Here is a 15,744-nt window from a genome sequence, read left to right as displayed (position 1 = left end):
GACACTGGCTTTGGGAAGTGGGTGGCAGCTGGAAGAGCCTTGAGGAGCCTGCTGGTGGAATCACGATGGGCTTTAAGGAGGTAGTCACAAGGGCCTGAAGGGAAGCAAGGAAAATATTATTTCAGGCTTGAGGAAAGGGGACCCTTGATACAAAGTGGCAGGAAATTTGACAACACTGTTGATTTCTACCTTCTATGGGAAGGTAGAAAACAGAAAACGTCCCTAACAAATTCAATGATCTAGATAAGGATTTCTAGACAGGACACTGGAAATGCCATCTGGCTGCTTCTTGCTGTCTATGAAAACATGTGAGAGGAGAGAGATGATCTTAATACAGAACGGTTCAGCTTTCAGGCAAAATTTAGAGGAAATATAAAGCAGCCGGCACTTGCTGGGTTTGAAAATAAAACTGTTTCTTATTCCCAGCTTCTCCAGATGGCAAATGATTCTCAAATTGGGAAACGGTTTCAGGGCAATGATCAAGTCCAGAGCGGGACTGTAAAATCCTCTGTCAAAACCTCGGAAAGATCTAAGGCAGTGCTGCATAGAAACTTCCAGGCAGATTAAAGATCTCCAGGGCGTGCCTTTCTCTATTAAACAATGGGGCTCTTAAGAGTCTTAGGGACCTTGTCCCATAGTAGCTCATAAGGAGCCCCAGGTACAGGACAGCTTATCTTGCAGAGGTTTGTGGGTGTGGTGTTAGTGGATTATAAACTGATGCACAGTTAAGTCCACCAAGATTTCAAAGGAATTGTATCAGGTTGGACTGAAAGGGACAGAGACATTACAAAATGTGCAGAGGCTTTTGGACCCCCAACCTTTGATGGGCAGGAAGCAGACCAAGAAGGCTGCTTAGTTTCAAACACAGATGGCCCTTGACTATTAGGTGCCTCCCATTTCCCATCTCTTGGAATGGGGAGTGTCTAGTGGGGTATCCCATCCCTGTGTCACCATTGTATGTTGGGTATGTGGGGCAGATAACTTGTCCTTTTAAGGACCTGAGTTTCACAGGTCTTCAGATTGAAGGAACTCTAGTTGAGGAACTGCATCTAAACTGACTTACATGATGAGATCCTGGACCACAACCCTGAACCTGATGACATCAGGGGATGAGACTTTGGGGCATCTTGGGTGGGGGTGAGTATATTTTGAATGTCAGAGTAAGGAAAATAATTTTTGACGAAGGGGTAGACTGTGGAGGGTTTAAAACTTGTTCATAAATCCTTTGACATTCCTCCCATTGAGAGATGGGGGTCTCTGTTCCCTCCCCTTGAATCTGGGCTGATCATAGTACTTGCTTCTAACCAATAAAATGCAAAGAGGTGATGCTGTGTGACTTCCGAGGTTAGGTCATAGAAAGGGGGTGCAGCTTCTGCCTCGTTCACTGGGACGCTCATGCTCTGAGCCCTAAGCCCCCCGTAAGAAGCCTGATTACCCTGTGGCCACCATGCCATAAGGAAGCCAAGAATCTCCGAAAGGGCTCATAAGGCTCTCCAGTCAGTAGCCCCGGTCTTCAAGTCCTCCCAGCCCACGTAGGTGTCAGTCACCTGAGTGAATGAGCCTTCAGATGATTCCAGCTCTCAGCCCTTGAGTCACCCCCCCAACCTTCCAGTCTCCTCAGCTGAGGCCCCAGATATTGCAGAGCAGAGACAAGCCATCTGCTTTGCCCTTTCTGAATTCCTGACCTAAAAGAACCTATGACTGGGCTTCCCTGGTGGCGCAGTGGTTGAGAGTCCACCTGCCGATGCAGGGGACGCGGGTTCGTGCCCTGGTCCGGGAAGATCCCACATGCCGCGGAGCGGCTGGGCCCGTGAGCCATGGCCGCTGAGCCTGCGCGTCCGGAGCCTGTGCTCTGCAACGGGAGAGGCCGCAACAGTGAGAGGCCCGCGTACCGCAAAAAAAAAAAACAATAAAAAAAGAACCTATGACCATAATAAAAAGGAGGTGGCTGTAAGTTTGGGGTAAACTGTTATGCAGCAATAGTGACCAGAAAATAGAGAAATCCTAATTTTGTAAATGTGTCATGGAAAGAATGCATAGTTCAGGATAACTAAGAGTTTATGCCTTTACAAACAAAAATCACTTTCAAGAAAACATTTTAAAAAAATTTTACCATGTTGGAAGAACATGTAAGAACACACTCTTTTTCAGAAATATTTTCCAGCTTCATTAAACATTATAAAATTATTCTTTTACTTTCTTAAGGATTCAGAGTTGTCATGGTGAACAGTAATTAGTAAATGTGCTTTAAAACAGATGCATCTTCAGGGCTACTGGCGTTCCTATGACCATACCCCCCGGACCACATGTTCCAAAAATCATGCCTGTGTGTGTAAAGCACATGACATTCTAATGGTGAAACAGACCCTTTTCTACAAAATACATGCCATGAGCAGTAACAAAAAAATTGTCTGAAAGCCAGTTTAATCAACTTTAGGCACAAGCACTTAGTTATAAGCCTAGTACTATTGATCAATATTATTCAGGTCAATGAAAATCACTGTAATCAACTGACAAAAGGGCTAAGTTTCTACTATTTATCGATAAGGCCTTTCAACCCTTGATTTTAACAGCTTCATGAAAGCAACTCAGCAAAACTCTTCAATAAACTTCCAGTATCAACCCATCTAACTGCACTGAATAAATGACATCTCCATATTCAACTCCAATTTCTTCCAAATATTCCTCATCCTGACAGGGATTAAAGGCACCATCAAGAAGAAAATTTACAACCTAGATAACGTTCGCATCACAAATGAACTTTGTACTTTACGATACAAATTCCTTTAGAGAGAGTTACCCAGGAATCTGGGCCTGCCATAGCCTCCTTTATTAATTTAAACGTTTGAGTCATTTTTCCCTTTTGGTGCAAGTACCTCATTTGTGGCGCGCAAGTTTGACTTTTTCATATTTAGATTAAGTGTGTCAAATTCCTTACTAGAAAGGGGGTTAGAACCTGCCAGTTCATGGGTATCAGCCACATGGCTAATTGTTTTCTTTTCGCTAAAAATCTCAGACAGGCCTATCGGAGGTCTCTCTCCTAGATTATTGGCAGTTTGAGTTCCAGGGTTTGTCTCGCAGCTCGGTATTCAGTAGTTTCTTGAAAAATTGAACTTTAATTCCAAAAAGACTGCTCTGAGGAGACAGCTCAAGAAATCACTCCAACAAGTTTTTAATACCAAGCCATCTAGTAGAACGAAACTAAATCTCCTCAGAGCCCTCCTGTACTTTCAGTTTTCATACATTGCAACCATCAATATGCCTGCCTGCGAGGGACGGACTCCCTTTTAATTACTCCTTCAGATTTATCGCTGTGGGCTGGGGACCAGATCACCGGATTCATCACAAGGGTGTATGAAGCGAGATAAATGGCCCAAGAGGGCCCTTCTTTAGAAAGAGCATGCAACATTCAGTACACAAACTCCATCACGTCTATTCTGACTATGCAAAAGTTGTAAAATTTCTCCACTTACATTCTATTTATCCCCTATGGTTCATTTAGGCCAACGTTCTCAACCCCGGCTGCATGGTAGAATCAGTGGGGCTACTCTGATTTAGTTGGTCTTGGATGGGGCTGGGCATCTATAGTTTTTAGAACCTCCCCAAGAGATTCTAATCACACACGACCATTGATTTAGGTAAAACCATTACATAACTTCATCTTAGACAGTCGAATTATCATTTTACAGAGCTAATTGTTTTACTAATCAAGCTTTATATGATTTTGAATTTATTTTCTTTTCTCTCTTAAAATAATACCAACTTAAGTTACTTTCCTTATTGGTCTTTTCATTGAATTTTTTTTTAACCTTACAAATTAATGATCCTCTCAATGCAGAGATTATTCCCTCAAAATTTTAGGTTTCCTTTCCTTATGTTTGTCAGCAAGTTGAATCCATGTAGACTAGTTTTGCTCTATTTTAGGGATGAAGAGTGACTTTTGATCACATCCTGGCCATTCTGGGTATTATGTTATGAGACCCTGGATTTAATGTAAATCTTTTACTCTGTCAGGCTTCTGCTAAAAAGGGACCAGTAGGGGAAGGAGGCACCGATGCTTTACCGCAGGGTGGGAGTCCAGGCCCCACGTGGGCTCCCCAATACCACCCTGCTGGGGAGTATGAGAGGCACCTTAGAGCCACCAGGAGCGGGTGGAAAGCTAGCCCCTCCCCTGACCTCCCCTGACTCTACGGAGAGGGGAAGGGGCACCACCCTTTCCCTGGGTGGGGGGGGGTGCAAGTCCAGGCTTCCTTTGGGCCTCTTTGATGCCACCCCAGTGGGGACGGGGAAGGGTACCTCTTCACTTCAGGCAAGGGTAGGGGTCCAGGCTTTCCATGAGGCCTTTGCTGATGGAAGTTAGGGGGGCCTGCAAACCTCCTAGGTGTTTTTCCAGAGAATGTTTGTTGTCAAATAGGCTGCCCACTTCCTGGTCCTTTGGCAAGAGAGAGCAAGCTTTTCTTGTCTGTGTCCATCTGGATAGGGGGCTTCTCCAGCAATGCAGTCTGGGATGTACAGAGACAAAAAGAAATCCCAAGGAGCTCACTGCCATGTTGCTTTTCAAGTCTTAAAGTCCAGAGCTCGTTCACTTTCTCTCCACCTTTCAGAGTCTTCTTAACGTTTGTTTTATATGATGATGTCCAGGGTTTTTAGCTGTATTTAGCGAGGAGGATGGGGAGAAACACATCTATTCTATCTTGTCCAGAACTGGAAGTTCCAACTCTCTGTTCTAGATCACGCACGCGGATGCATTAGAAAGCGTGGCTTTCTCTTTAGTGAGCTCATGGTGCAGCTGGGCAGCCAAGAGGCATATATTGCAGGAGTGGACAATGTGGGCCTAGCGGGAGAGGGGGCTGCAAGCTTCCCTCTCCTTAAGATACTGGTAATTCTCAAATGTGAATGTCAGCTTAGACACTTCTTGCAGTGCCAGATGGGTATTTGGCCCGTCTGGGGAAAACTCAGACAGGGGTCCCATGGAGGGCCCATGGGGACCACATATTTGACTTAACCAAGATGAAACTCATTACCCTGCCTTAACCACTGTGTTTCTTGGGGCCCTGTTTCGATTCAGCACCACCAGTGGCACCGTGTCCCAAGCCCCAAAGCGTATTTACTGGATGGTAGTTATTTCACCAGCCACTTCCCAGTTCGCCCAAACTTGGTAACGTTGTCAGGATTGGCTTCCTAAACGACCAACCTCTGCAGGCCTCTTAAAATCTGTCGCTCTGCGTTGCCAAAAGCAGTCATTCACAAATCCCTTTAAGAATCTCAAAAAAGCCCCAGGTACTCTGTACAGAAAAGTGCACAAGTGTTTGTATATACTTATGACTCCCTGAAACTCTTCCTTGTCTGAGAAACCATGTCCACCCTTCCTCCACACTCTCTCAGCAATTCATGCTGCTCTGTTGTAGCGCGTGAGGAGTTGTCCTGCGGTGATGTCTGTATCTGTTGGCCTCACCCACTAAACAATAAGCAGAGGCAGTCTCTTCCCTCTTTCTTTCTAGCACCTAGCACAGGGCTGCAGTGCCGCAGCAGGCAGCAGATGATCACAATTTATTGCATGTGTGGAGGACAAAAAGTGAAAGGTATAGATGAGGTCGAAGGGCACTCTGCCCAGGAAACTCCGATGGTTCCCACGTGTTCCTCTTTATCAAAGCCCTACCCTTCATCGTAGCCTTAAAAGCCCTGTTCTCCTGGTAATTTCCCCTTTCTCTCCTCACCCTCTCTGGATGCTCTTATCCACACTCACGGTTTAAGCTACCACCCACTCGTGGCTTCCGAATCTGTCTCTATTCTGGATTGTTCTCTAGACAGTTAATCGTCTAGCGGGCCTCTCCATTTTTCCTCAGACTCCTCAAATGAAATCCATTTAGGACGGAATTTATTTCCACCCTCTCCTACCACATCTCTGCTTCCCCCCCCACCACATTTCCCATCTTGGTGAGTAACCATCACCGCCTACCCAAGTTGTTCAAGAAAGAAACCTATGAGTCTAGACCCTTTCCTCTCGATGCCCAAGGCCTTCTACCACTTAAATAGCTCTTGAATCCAGATCCCTTGACCCCTTTAAATATCCTTGCTTGAGTTTAGGCTCTTGTAATTTCCTTTTTTTTAAATATATATTTTAAAGTTTATTTATTATATTTTTATTTATTATTTTTGGCTGCGTTGGGTCTTCACTGCTGTGCGTGCGCTTTCTCTAGCTGCGGCGAGCGGGGGCTAACTCTTCGTTGCGGTGCGCGGGCCTCTCACTGCGGTGGCCTCTCCTGCTGCGGAGCACGGGCTCCAATCGCGCAGGCTTCAGTAATTGTGGCTTGAGGGCTCAGTAGTTGTGGCTCGCAGGCTCCAGAGCACAGGCTCAGTAGTTGTGGCGCACGGGCTGAGTTGCTCCGCGGCATGTGGGATCTTCCCGGACCGGGGCTCGAACCCGTGTCCCCTGCATTGGCAGGCAGATTCTCAACCACTGTGCCACCAGGGAAGCCCAGGCCCTTGTAACTTCTTAACAGGATTATAGCAGCAGCCTCTGAACTGCTTTCCCTGTCACCAGTCCTGACCCCTCCAGTGCATTCATCAATACCCATTTATTAAGCACCTACTATATGGCCACAGCCCTTCTCTCATGGAGTCTGTATTTTAATAGGGAGTAGGGGGAGCCAGAGCGTAAACAACTGTATAAGGTGACAGTGGTGACAGGGTCTATGAGGAGGAATATAGTAGCAGTACAGAGGTGTAGAGAGGGATAGGATGGATGCTTCTAGACAACCCGCTGGAGGTTATTCTGGGCAGAGAGTTGAATGAAGTGAGGGAGCCAGGCAGTTATCTGGGAGGAGAACACTCCAGGCAGAAGGACAAGCAAGAGGACAGAATAAACAGTGAGGATGCTGAGGGCTGACTTTATCCCACCCCTCTGCTGTCCACAGGCACTGGGACTGCCGGTCTGCAAGGGGTTTAAGAGCTGATAATTACTGAGCATTTTACTATGTGACAAGGACTATGCTAAGGACGTCACATGCATTACTTCAGACTTGTTTACATGCATCTCATTTCAGGCCTCAACACTCCACTGGGGTGGGTGCTATTGTTAAAATGGGGCATAAATGCAACGACTACCCACATGCTTCCACATATCCTAAGGCCTGTGTTTGCCAGACATGGCCCACCAGGATGTGACTCTTCTTTTGTCCTTTACCATTTACAGCGTAATAGTCTTTAAGTGCAACATGAGATCTTTTTACAATTCAACAGGCTTCGTGAAATGGTAAGGGATGGAGGAGAAGGGGCATAAGGGCAGACACGGGAGGAGGCTTCCTATGCAGCAAAGTGACTGTCCCGTGCACAGAAGCCAAAGAAGTAAGCTAGCAACGTCAGGAGAAGGGATCCTGAACCTGTCCACTCTACCTACCCTGCCTGATGCATCTCCATCCCCGACACGTTGTAAAGACGTCTTTATTTAGATATAATTCCAATAAAATAAAATCTTTTTTTCGGTCTGTTATGTCAGAAAATCAGATTCCCCCTGTAGTGCATTAGAACTTTGCTATAATAATTCAGTGTAAAGAACGTTTGCTCTGAACCTCAACCAGTAACAAAGAACTAAGCTCATTTATTTAATACCTAAGAGTTCAGGACCAGTGCAGGACTGCCTCCCAGTGATGTGGGGAGGATCAAGTGAGACAGTGTATGGTGACGTCCATCACAAGGGATGAAAGTCAGCAAACATAAGGTGATTATCTCTACTACTCTTGTTGAAGGAAGATCTGCCGATGAGACCATCTGCAAACATGAAACCATAGTCAGTACCTTCAAGAAGATTTAATTTTTGATACAGATCACAGGATCCCAAGGCTTTCCAGAAAACACACACACTCTCTCCCTGTCACACTCCCACGGATGTGTGCATGTGCCCGTGTGCTTGCACGCACACGCAAACACACACACACACACACAGAGGTGAGAAAAATCTAATGGCAGAACTGAATCTGGGGGCAAGTCCAACTTTCAACAGATGATTCCAACAAATAGCTAGAACGACAAAAGTGAATAAATTTGGTTAACAGAATAGTTAGATCAGTGGATCGCCTCCCTGGTTGCACACTAGGGAGCTTTAAAACATGCCGGTGCCTACCCACAGAGACTCAATTTCATTGGTCTGGGATGTGGCCTGGGTATCAGAATTTTTAAAAAACTCCCCAAGCTATTCCAATGTGCGGCCAAGGTTGAGAACCCCCGAGTTAGAAGCTACAAACATTTTTAATTTGGGCTTGAAAAGCGGAAACTAAATGAAATCAAATTCAAATCTCCTAAGTATCAGGTTAGCAGTGAAAGCACCATATTTTTTTCTGGCCTGAGACTATGGTACCTTTTCCTACATGTTTATTCTCGGAAAAGACAGGATTGCAATTAAGAGAGAAACAGCTGTGCAAATGGAAGTACAATGTGGCAGCTCGATTCCAAGTGCTGTTGTTTTTTTCTCCAAAGGAAATGAAGCGAAAGTTTTGCTTTTCCTTTTTCTTTTTGTACCCTAATGCACCACACCTTGAGAGTCCTTGACAGGTAGAACAGGGCTGGTACACAAGCTCTTGTCTTGATTATGTCATTTCCTGCGGGATCCCCAAGGCCTACAAGTCACTTATCCTCAAAAGGTTACGATGAAATATTTTAGGAAGCAATTAATATTGTAAGAAAGACCTAAATAAACAAGGAGAATGGGGGGAGAGAAAAAAAGAGAGAGCATCACACTCAACTAAGCCAGAAGATGCTTGGCATTATGGCTCACTAGGGCTTTTGGGCTCTGGTGTCTGAAAATCTGTACTGAAATCCTACACTAGTGACCAATACCTCTGGGAATTGTAACGGTTAGAGACGACTGCTTATGGTAAACGGTACTAAGCAAATCCAGTTATAATGTCGAAAGTCAGGGCTTTGGGGCAGGAGGTAAACTCCATTTTCATCAGTACTGTACTTGGAAACTCAAGCGATTCATTGATAAATGATACTTAACTTCCTGCACAGAATTCTTATAAAGATGGAGACACAGCATATTCAAATCTCCTAATAGGTGGCGCAGTGGTTAAGAGTCCGCCTGCCAATGCAGGGGACACGGGTTCGAGCCCTGGTCCAGGAAGATCCCACATCCCATATGCCGCAAAGCAACTAAGCCCGTGCACCACAACTACTGAGCCTGCGCTCTAGAGCCCGAGAGCCACAACTACTGAAGCCCGTGCGCCTAGAGCCTGTGCTCCGCAACAAGAGAAGCCACCGCAATGAGAAGCCCGCGCACCGCAACGAAGAGTAGCTGCCTGTGCGCAGCAACAAAGACCCAACACAGCCAAAAATTAATAAATTAATTAATTAATTTATAAGAGAAAAAAATCTCCTAATAAATGCCTGACACTGGGCATGCGACTAATGTTAGTTCTATTTCTTTCCTCTTCTTAAAATAGGATCTGAGTTGTATGCGTTATTCATCATAAAATGGGAGGCGGTGATAGGAGGTTACCATCAGGGTTGCGATTCTGAGGGCTCCAGGGTCTAACGGAAGCCAGGTGCCACTGCCTGTGAGCTTTGTGACCTTGGGCCATTCCTTTACCTTGCTGAGCGACAGTTTCCCCTGGAGAGGAAGGTACAGTCATCTGTACCTATACAGCTGCCACAGGCCTGTGTCGGGCGGGCTGGTTTGCTTCTCTGCCTCTCCCGCGGGCCTGTGGGCAGACTGAGTGACAGACCATTCTACTGCTAGTGCCTGGCAAATGCACAGCACGTAGTAGGTGTTCAAAAAGGCTGACTGCGGAAAAGAGAGCTCTCATAAGACAGTTGTGTAAAAGGAAACCTATTACTGCAAGGTTAGTGACGTCTGTTTCTGCAAATGCACAGATCCTTTATGTGCACGCCTCCATTCAGGGCTTTGTTTTAAAAGGATCTTGTTTCTAGCAATCTGACCTCTGGATAAATGAGGTGGTGTCATACTAATTTTCTTATGCTTTATTTTTAAAAAGGCTTTGTGTTTCTTTAAAGAGATAGCTTTTCAAAGGAGTCATGCATTGGTTCTAATGATTGTTGCTTTCAAACCCCGCTTTGATACATCTTTTACATTTGCAATTGAATTTCCACGCACAGTACTAATCAAAATGGACGCTACCTCCTGTCCCAAAGCACTGACTTTTGACACTGTAAGTCAGTTTGCTCATTTAGTATGGTTTAGCATTAAGTGGTGGTCTCTAACCGGTACAACAAAAGGCATTTACTTCCAAACACATGTCAGGAAAACAATCAATTTCAGATTAGATCTAAAATTCTGACTTTTTTCTCTTATTTAAAAAAAAATGAGATAACACGGCTAGGTGTCACATTTCTTAGAAGTATTTTAAAACCATGTGGCTCACTCAAATGCAATCATAAAATAATGGAGTGCTAAAAGAAATTACAAGGACAGTGGACCATTTCACTGGCACAGCATCAGAGCAAGAAAAGATTCCCTAACATCTTTATCTTTTAAAATTCTTCTTTAATATAGACATTGCTTTTTTTCTAAGAACGGAGGTTTCCAAATACCCAATTTTGCTAAGCAATGCTCTTTGTTGTAACAGGCAAAAATATAAACGTTTGCACAAGATATTCAAAATAATACAGCTTGCAGGAACTGCCGAGAATTAATTAGGAAGGTAGTAAGCTTGCTACCCAAATAAATAAATTAACCCGAGTGCACTCAGTGTCTGACATTAAGGGGTTATATACTTTCCATTAAAGAGGACTAATAAATATAGTTTAAAGGCTCGAGGGAGGAGTGAGAGAGGAGAAGGCTGGCGAGCACCAGCTCAGGCGGTGCCAGACGTCAGCTGACTGCCTCCATTGAGATTACCATGGAAACACCTTCTCCTGGGACAATGCCACGAGGGCAGGGTGCTTTAGCAATGGTGATGGGGAGCAAAGCCAGCAGGCGGATGGATTTTTAGCAGGATTCAGCCCTGTAACATATTACAAGGACAATCTATCTTCCAAATGAAACAGTATCTTTCTAGCCAGTCACTGTCAGATAGAGTAATAAAGCACGATGCCTGGCAGAATTACAATCCATTTACCTCTGCAAAACAGTCGCACCCTTTCAGATAATCGTCTCTCTTCTCCCGCCCGCCCGCTTGCTTCGTATTCTCCATAGAACTAAAGGAGGTATTTGTGTAAATTAATTGGCTGCTTCCTTAGCCATCAAGCCCATACTGATAAAAAGGGACTATATCAAATAGCATTCAAGGGCAGATTCGAGTATTTTTCAAACCAACCCATCAACTGTGGGCAAAACCAACACAGTTCCCCCAACAAAAGGGTGAGAGGAGCTCCAGCTGAGGTCAGGTTAAATGTTTCAGTTTATGCGGTCTCCCTTGAAACCGGTGAACAGATTTCATGTTTACGCAAATTAAACTCAGTCTTGGCAATCAGCTCCCTGAGCGCCGGCTGGGGAGAGGCCATGCCCACAGGAACTCGAAAGGCAGGGGCAATGTGCCACGGCCATGGGGTGCAATTTTCCCCACTGATTTATAGTGATCTCTAGGATGACACACGGAGTTAAAGAGGTTGTGACCAGAGTTTTGCACACAACGTGGCTAATTGTATGGGCTACTTCTTGCCTTTGTTCTCTGCATCAAGCTGCAGCTACCACGAGTCTCCCTGCTTTGCGAAACATTTGGATTCTGATCCCACTGCCCCCGACCCTGTATAAACTTTAAACTTTCTTGACTACTGCTTTGGAATTAATGCTTTATTTCGATATTACCATTTACAAATATAGTGTCGAGAGTGACTCAAGGGGGATGACACTAATTTGACAATAACACCGATTCCTAACCTAACTAACTATGCAGCATTTGTCCCTAGAAAGTCACTCTGTAGTTAATAAAGGGGTCACCTGTAACTTGAGTGTTTCGTCCTCAGATTGCTGTGTACAGTTAGTTGACCATGCCATTTCTGAGGGTATTCTCAAAAACCTTTCACGGTTTCCCATTTTTATCTTTCCTGTGAAGAGTGACTGGAACCATGGCTAAATGATAAATTGATTGAAGAATTTTTGCTAATGGAAGGGAAAAAAATGGTCTCAAATTTATCTTTTAATTATATTTTGCTTAGGCTTGTGTCAAGATCAGTCATTAACTCCTGAACACAAACCAACTGACCACAGAGAGGGGAGAGATGATTCTTGTAACTAAAGATTGACTGAGACCCCAGTGTGGGCTGGGTTATACAATTTAGGGTAATAGAAAAATACGTGAGGGCTTCCCTGGTGGCGCAGTGGTTGAGAGTCCACCTGCCGATGCAGGGGACGCGGGTTTGTGCCCCAGTCCGGGAGGATCCCATGTGCCGTGGAGCAGCTGGGCCCGTGAGCCATGGCCACTGAGCCTGTGTGTCCGGAGCCTGTGCTCCGCAACGGGAGAGGCCATAACAGCGAGAGGCCCGCGTACTGCACCAAAAAAAAAAGAAAAATACGTGATACCACTGCACACCTGTTAGAATGGCTAAAATTTAAAAAAAAAGAAACTGGTAATAGCAGATGCTGGTGAGGATAAGAAGCAACAGAACTCTCGATCGTTGCTGGCGGGACTGCAGAAATGATAGTCACTTTGGAAGACAGTTTGGCAGTTCTTATAAAGCCAAATTTGGCCTTATCACAGGAGCTAAAACTGCACTTGAAGGTATTTACCCAAATGATTTGCAAACTCACGTCCATACGAAAACCTGCATGTGAGTGTTTCTAGCAGCTGTATTCATAACTGCCCAACACTGGAAGCAACCAAGATGTTTCAATAGGCAAATGGATAAACAAACTACGGCACATCCATACAATGGACTATTATGCATCAATAAAAAGAATAAGCTATCAGGTCACAAAAAGGCATATAAAAGCCTTAAATATTTACTGCTAACTGAAAGAAGCCAGAATGAAAACGCTACATACTGCATGATTCCAACTATATGATATTCTAGAAAAGGCACCACTATAGAGACAGTAAAATGATCAGTGGTTGCCAGAGGTTTGGGGAAGAGAGAGAATAATTGTAGAAACACATAAGAAGTATCCAGGTTTTCCTCCCTGGCTGCCTGAGGATCAACCACCATTAGGAATGACACAGTAACTATCTAGACCAGGAAGTTCATGACCAACCAACTATGGAAACAAATGGTCACTGGTGTCCTTCATCCTGGAAAGGCAACAGTATCTAAGAAATTTGGGAAAGACCAGACAAAATGTACAAGACTACACTAGGTGTCATCTTTGTGTTTGGATTCGGAACAATTTCAGTGGTGGCAAGATAAATGGCTTTGGTGTGATTTACGATTCCTCGGATGATGCAAAGAAAAATAAAGCCATACACAGACTTGCAAGACATGGCCTGTATGAGAAGAAAAAGACTTCAAGAAAACAGTGAAAGGAACACAAGAACAGAATGAACAAAGTCAGGGGAACTGTAAAGGTCACTGATGGTGCTGACAGAAAGAAGGAGTAAAGATTATGCAGTGACTTTATCTGCTGTAACTGTGCAGATTTTAAATCAGAGGATTCATAAACTGTGAAAACTTAAAAAAAAAGAACTATCAAACAGCAAAGCAGTGGAAGAATTTTGCTATAAAAAGAGACTGGGAAAAGAAACTGAAAATAACAGGTATTGTTACTGATGGGCAACTTATTAATAGGTAAATACCTGATGGCAATATTTATCTTAGTTTTTTATGCTAAATTCTAATTGTTCACGGGAAAACATGGGATCTGTTCCACAAGCAGTTAGAAATTTAGGCTACAGTGAGGGCAACATAATAATAGCTTGGCCACAATGAAACATTTTCCAAAGGTGATGCACAAGGCAGAGTTTGCTGTATGTGTGCCTTCTTTGTTGAGATGCAAGGTATAATCTGAAGTATGTGGAAGTGTACTATTGAAACAAAATTAACACCTCCTGATTTAACTTCCAGTTTATAGGAAATACAGGGACTAGGAGAGTAAGTTACATGAACAATGAGGAAACAATCAGACAAATCCAGACGAGATCAGTGCTGGACTCTTTAAAAACTCAATGTCAGACTTGAGGATACAGGGAGGGGGAAGGGTAAGCTGTGACAAAGTGGCATGGACATATATACACTACCAAACGTAAAATAGATAGCTAGTGGGAAGCAGCCGCATAGCACAGGGAGATCAGCTCGGTGCTTTGTGACCACCTAGAGGGGTGGGATAGGGAGGGTGAGAGGGAGGGAGATGCAAGAGGGAAGAGATGTGGGGATAGATGTATATGTATAACTGATTCACTTTGTTATAGAGCAGAAACTAACACACCATTGTAAAGCAATTATACTCCAATAAAGATGTTTAAAAAATACATAAATAAATAGGGTTTCCCTGGTGGCACAGTGGTTGAGAGTCCGCCTGCTGATGCAGGGGACATGGGTTCGTGCCCCGGTCCGGGAAGATCCCACATGCCGCGGAGCGGCTGGGCCCGTGAGCCATGGCCGCTGAGGCTGTGCGTCCGGAGCCTGTGCTCCCCAACGGGAGAGGCCATAACAGTGAGAGGCCTGAGTACCGCAAAATAAATAAATAAATAAATAAATAAATAAATAAATAAATAAATAAATAAACAAACAAATAAAAAAAAGTATTGTCCCTTAAAAAAAACCAAAAAACAACTCAACATCGTACATACCAAGTGTTAGTGAGGATGTGGAGAAACCAGAAGTCTCATACTGAAGGGAATGTAAAATGGAGCCTCCACTTTGGAAAACAGTTTGCTAGTTTCTTACAAAGGTAAACAAATGCCATATGGAATAACTCCATTCATGCATAGCCACCCACGGGAAATGAAAACACGCGGCCGTGTAAAGTCTTGTATGAGAACATACGTAGCAGCCCAATGTCCATCAGCTGGTGACTAGAGAAATGAAATATAGCAGATGCACGCAATGGAATACTACTCAGCAGTGAAACGAAAGGACCAACGATGGATGAACCTCAAAAACATTATGCTGAGTGAAGGAAGCCAGACACAAAACAATATCTACCGTTTAATTCTGTGTGCATGAAATTTCTAGAAAAGGTAAAAGTATAGAGACAGAAAGATCAGTGATTATCTAGGGCTGACGTTGGGAGTGGGGATTTACTGCAAATGAGCATGAGAGAACTTTCTGGAGTGACGGAAATGTTCCAAAACTGGAATTATGTCCTGTTTGTACAACTGCATAAGCTTACTAAAAGTAACTGAACTGTAGCTTACAATGGGTGAATTTTGGGGTAAGTACTCTAAATGTATTAGTTTGCCAGGGCTGCCATAACAAAGTACCAGACTAGGTAGCTTAAACAACAGAAATCTATTTCCTCACAGTTCTGGAGGCTGGAAGTCCAAGACCAAAGTGTGGACAAGGCTGGGTCCTTCTGAGGCCTCTCTCCTTGCTTGTGGATGTCTATCTCAACCTGTGTCCTCACATGATCTTTCCTCTGTAAGTGTCTGTGTCCTAATCTCCTCTTCTTATAAGGACACCAGTCATAGTGGATCAGGGCCCACCCTAATGCCCTCATTTTAACCTAATTACCTCTTTAGAGATTCTGTCACCAAACACAGTCACATTCTGAAGTACTGGGGGTTAGGACTTCAACAAATGAACTTTGAAGGAACACAGTTCAGCCTATAACAGTAAATTATACCTCAGTAATGCTGTTTTAAAAAGTCATTATCATGAAAAAACGGGGGTGTGTGTAGAGATACAGTTTGGGAC

At 44.1% G+C, this 15,744-nt stretch overlaps 1 protein-coding gene and 1 pseudogene across 3 annotated transcripts in view; one reads left to right on the top strand and one right to left on the bottom strand.

Annotated features, from left to right (window-relative positions):
* Positions 1–15,744, bottom strand: part of MYO1D (myosin ID) — a 350,137-nt gene that overhangs the window by 117,694 nt on the left and 216,699 nt on the right. The gene's annotated exons all lie outside the window — the stretch shown is intronic.
* Positions 12,536–13,490, top strand: LOC132414888 (small ribosomal subunit protein eS24-like; annotated as a pseudogene).

The sequence above is a fragment of the Delphinus delphis genome, chromosome 19 (genome assembly GCF_949987515.2).
Source record: "Delphinus delphis chromosome 19, mDelDel1.2, whole genome shotgun sequence".
Taxonomy (NCBI): Eukaryota; Metazoa; Chordata; class Mammalia; order Artiodactyla; family Delphinidae; genus Delphinus; species Delphinus delphis.
Note: the sequence above shows the minus strand (reverse complement) of the source record. Positions and strands in the feature narration are given on the sequence as shown.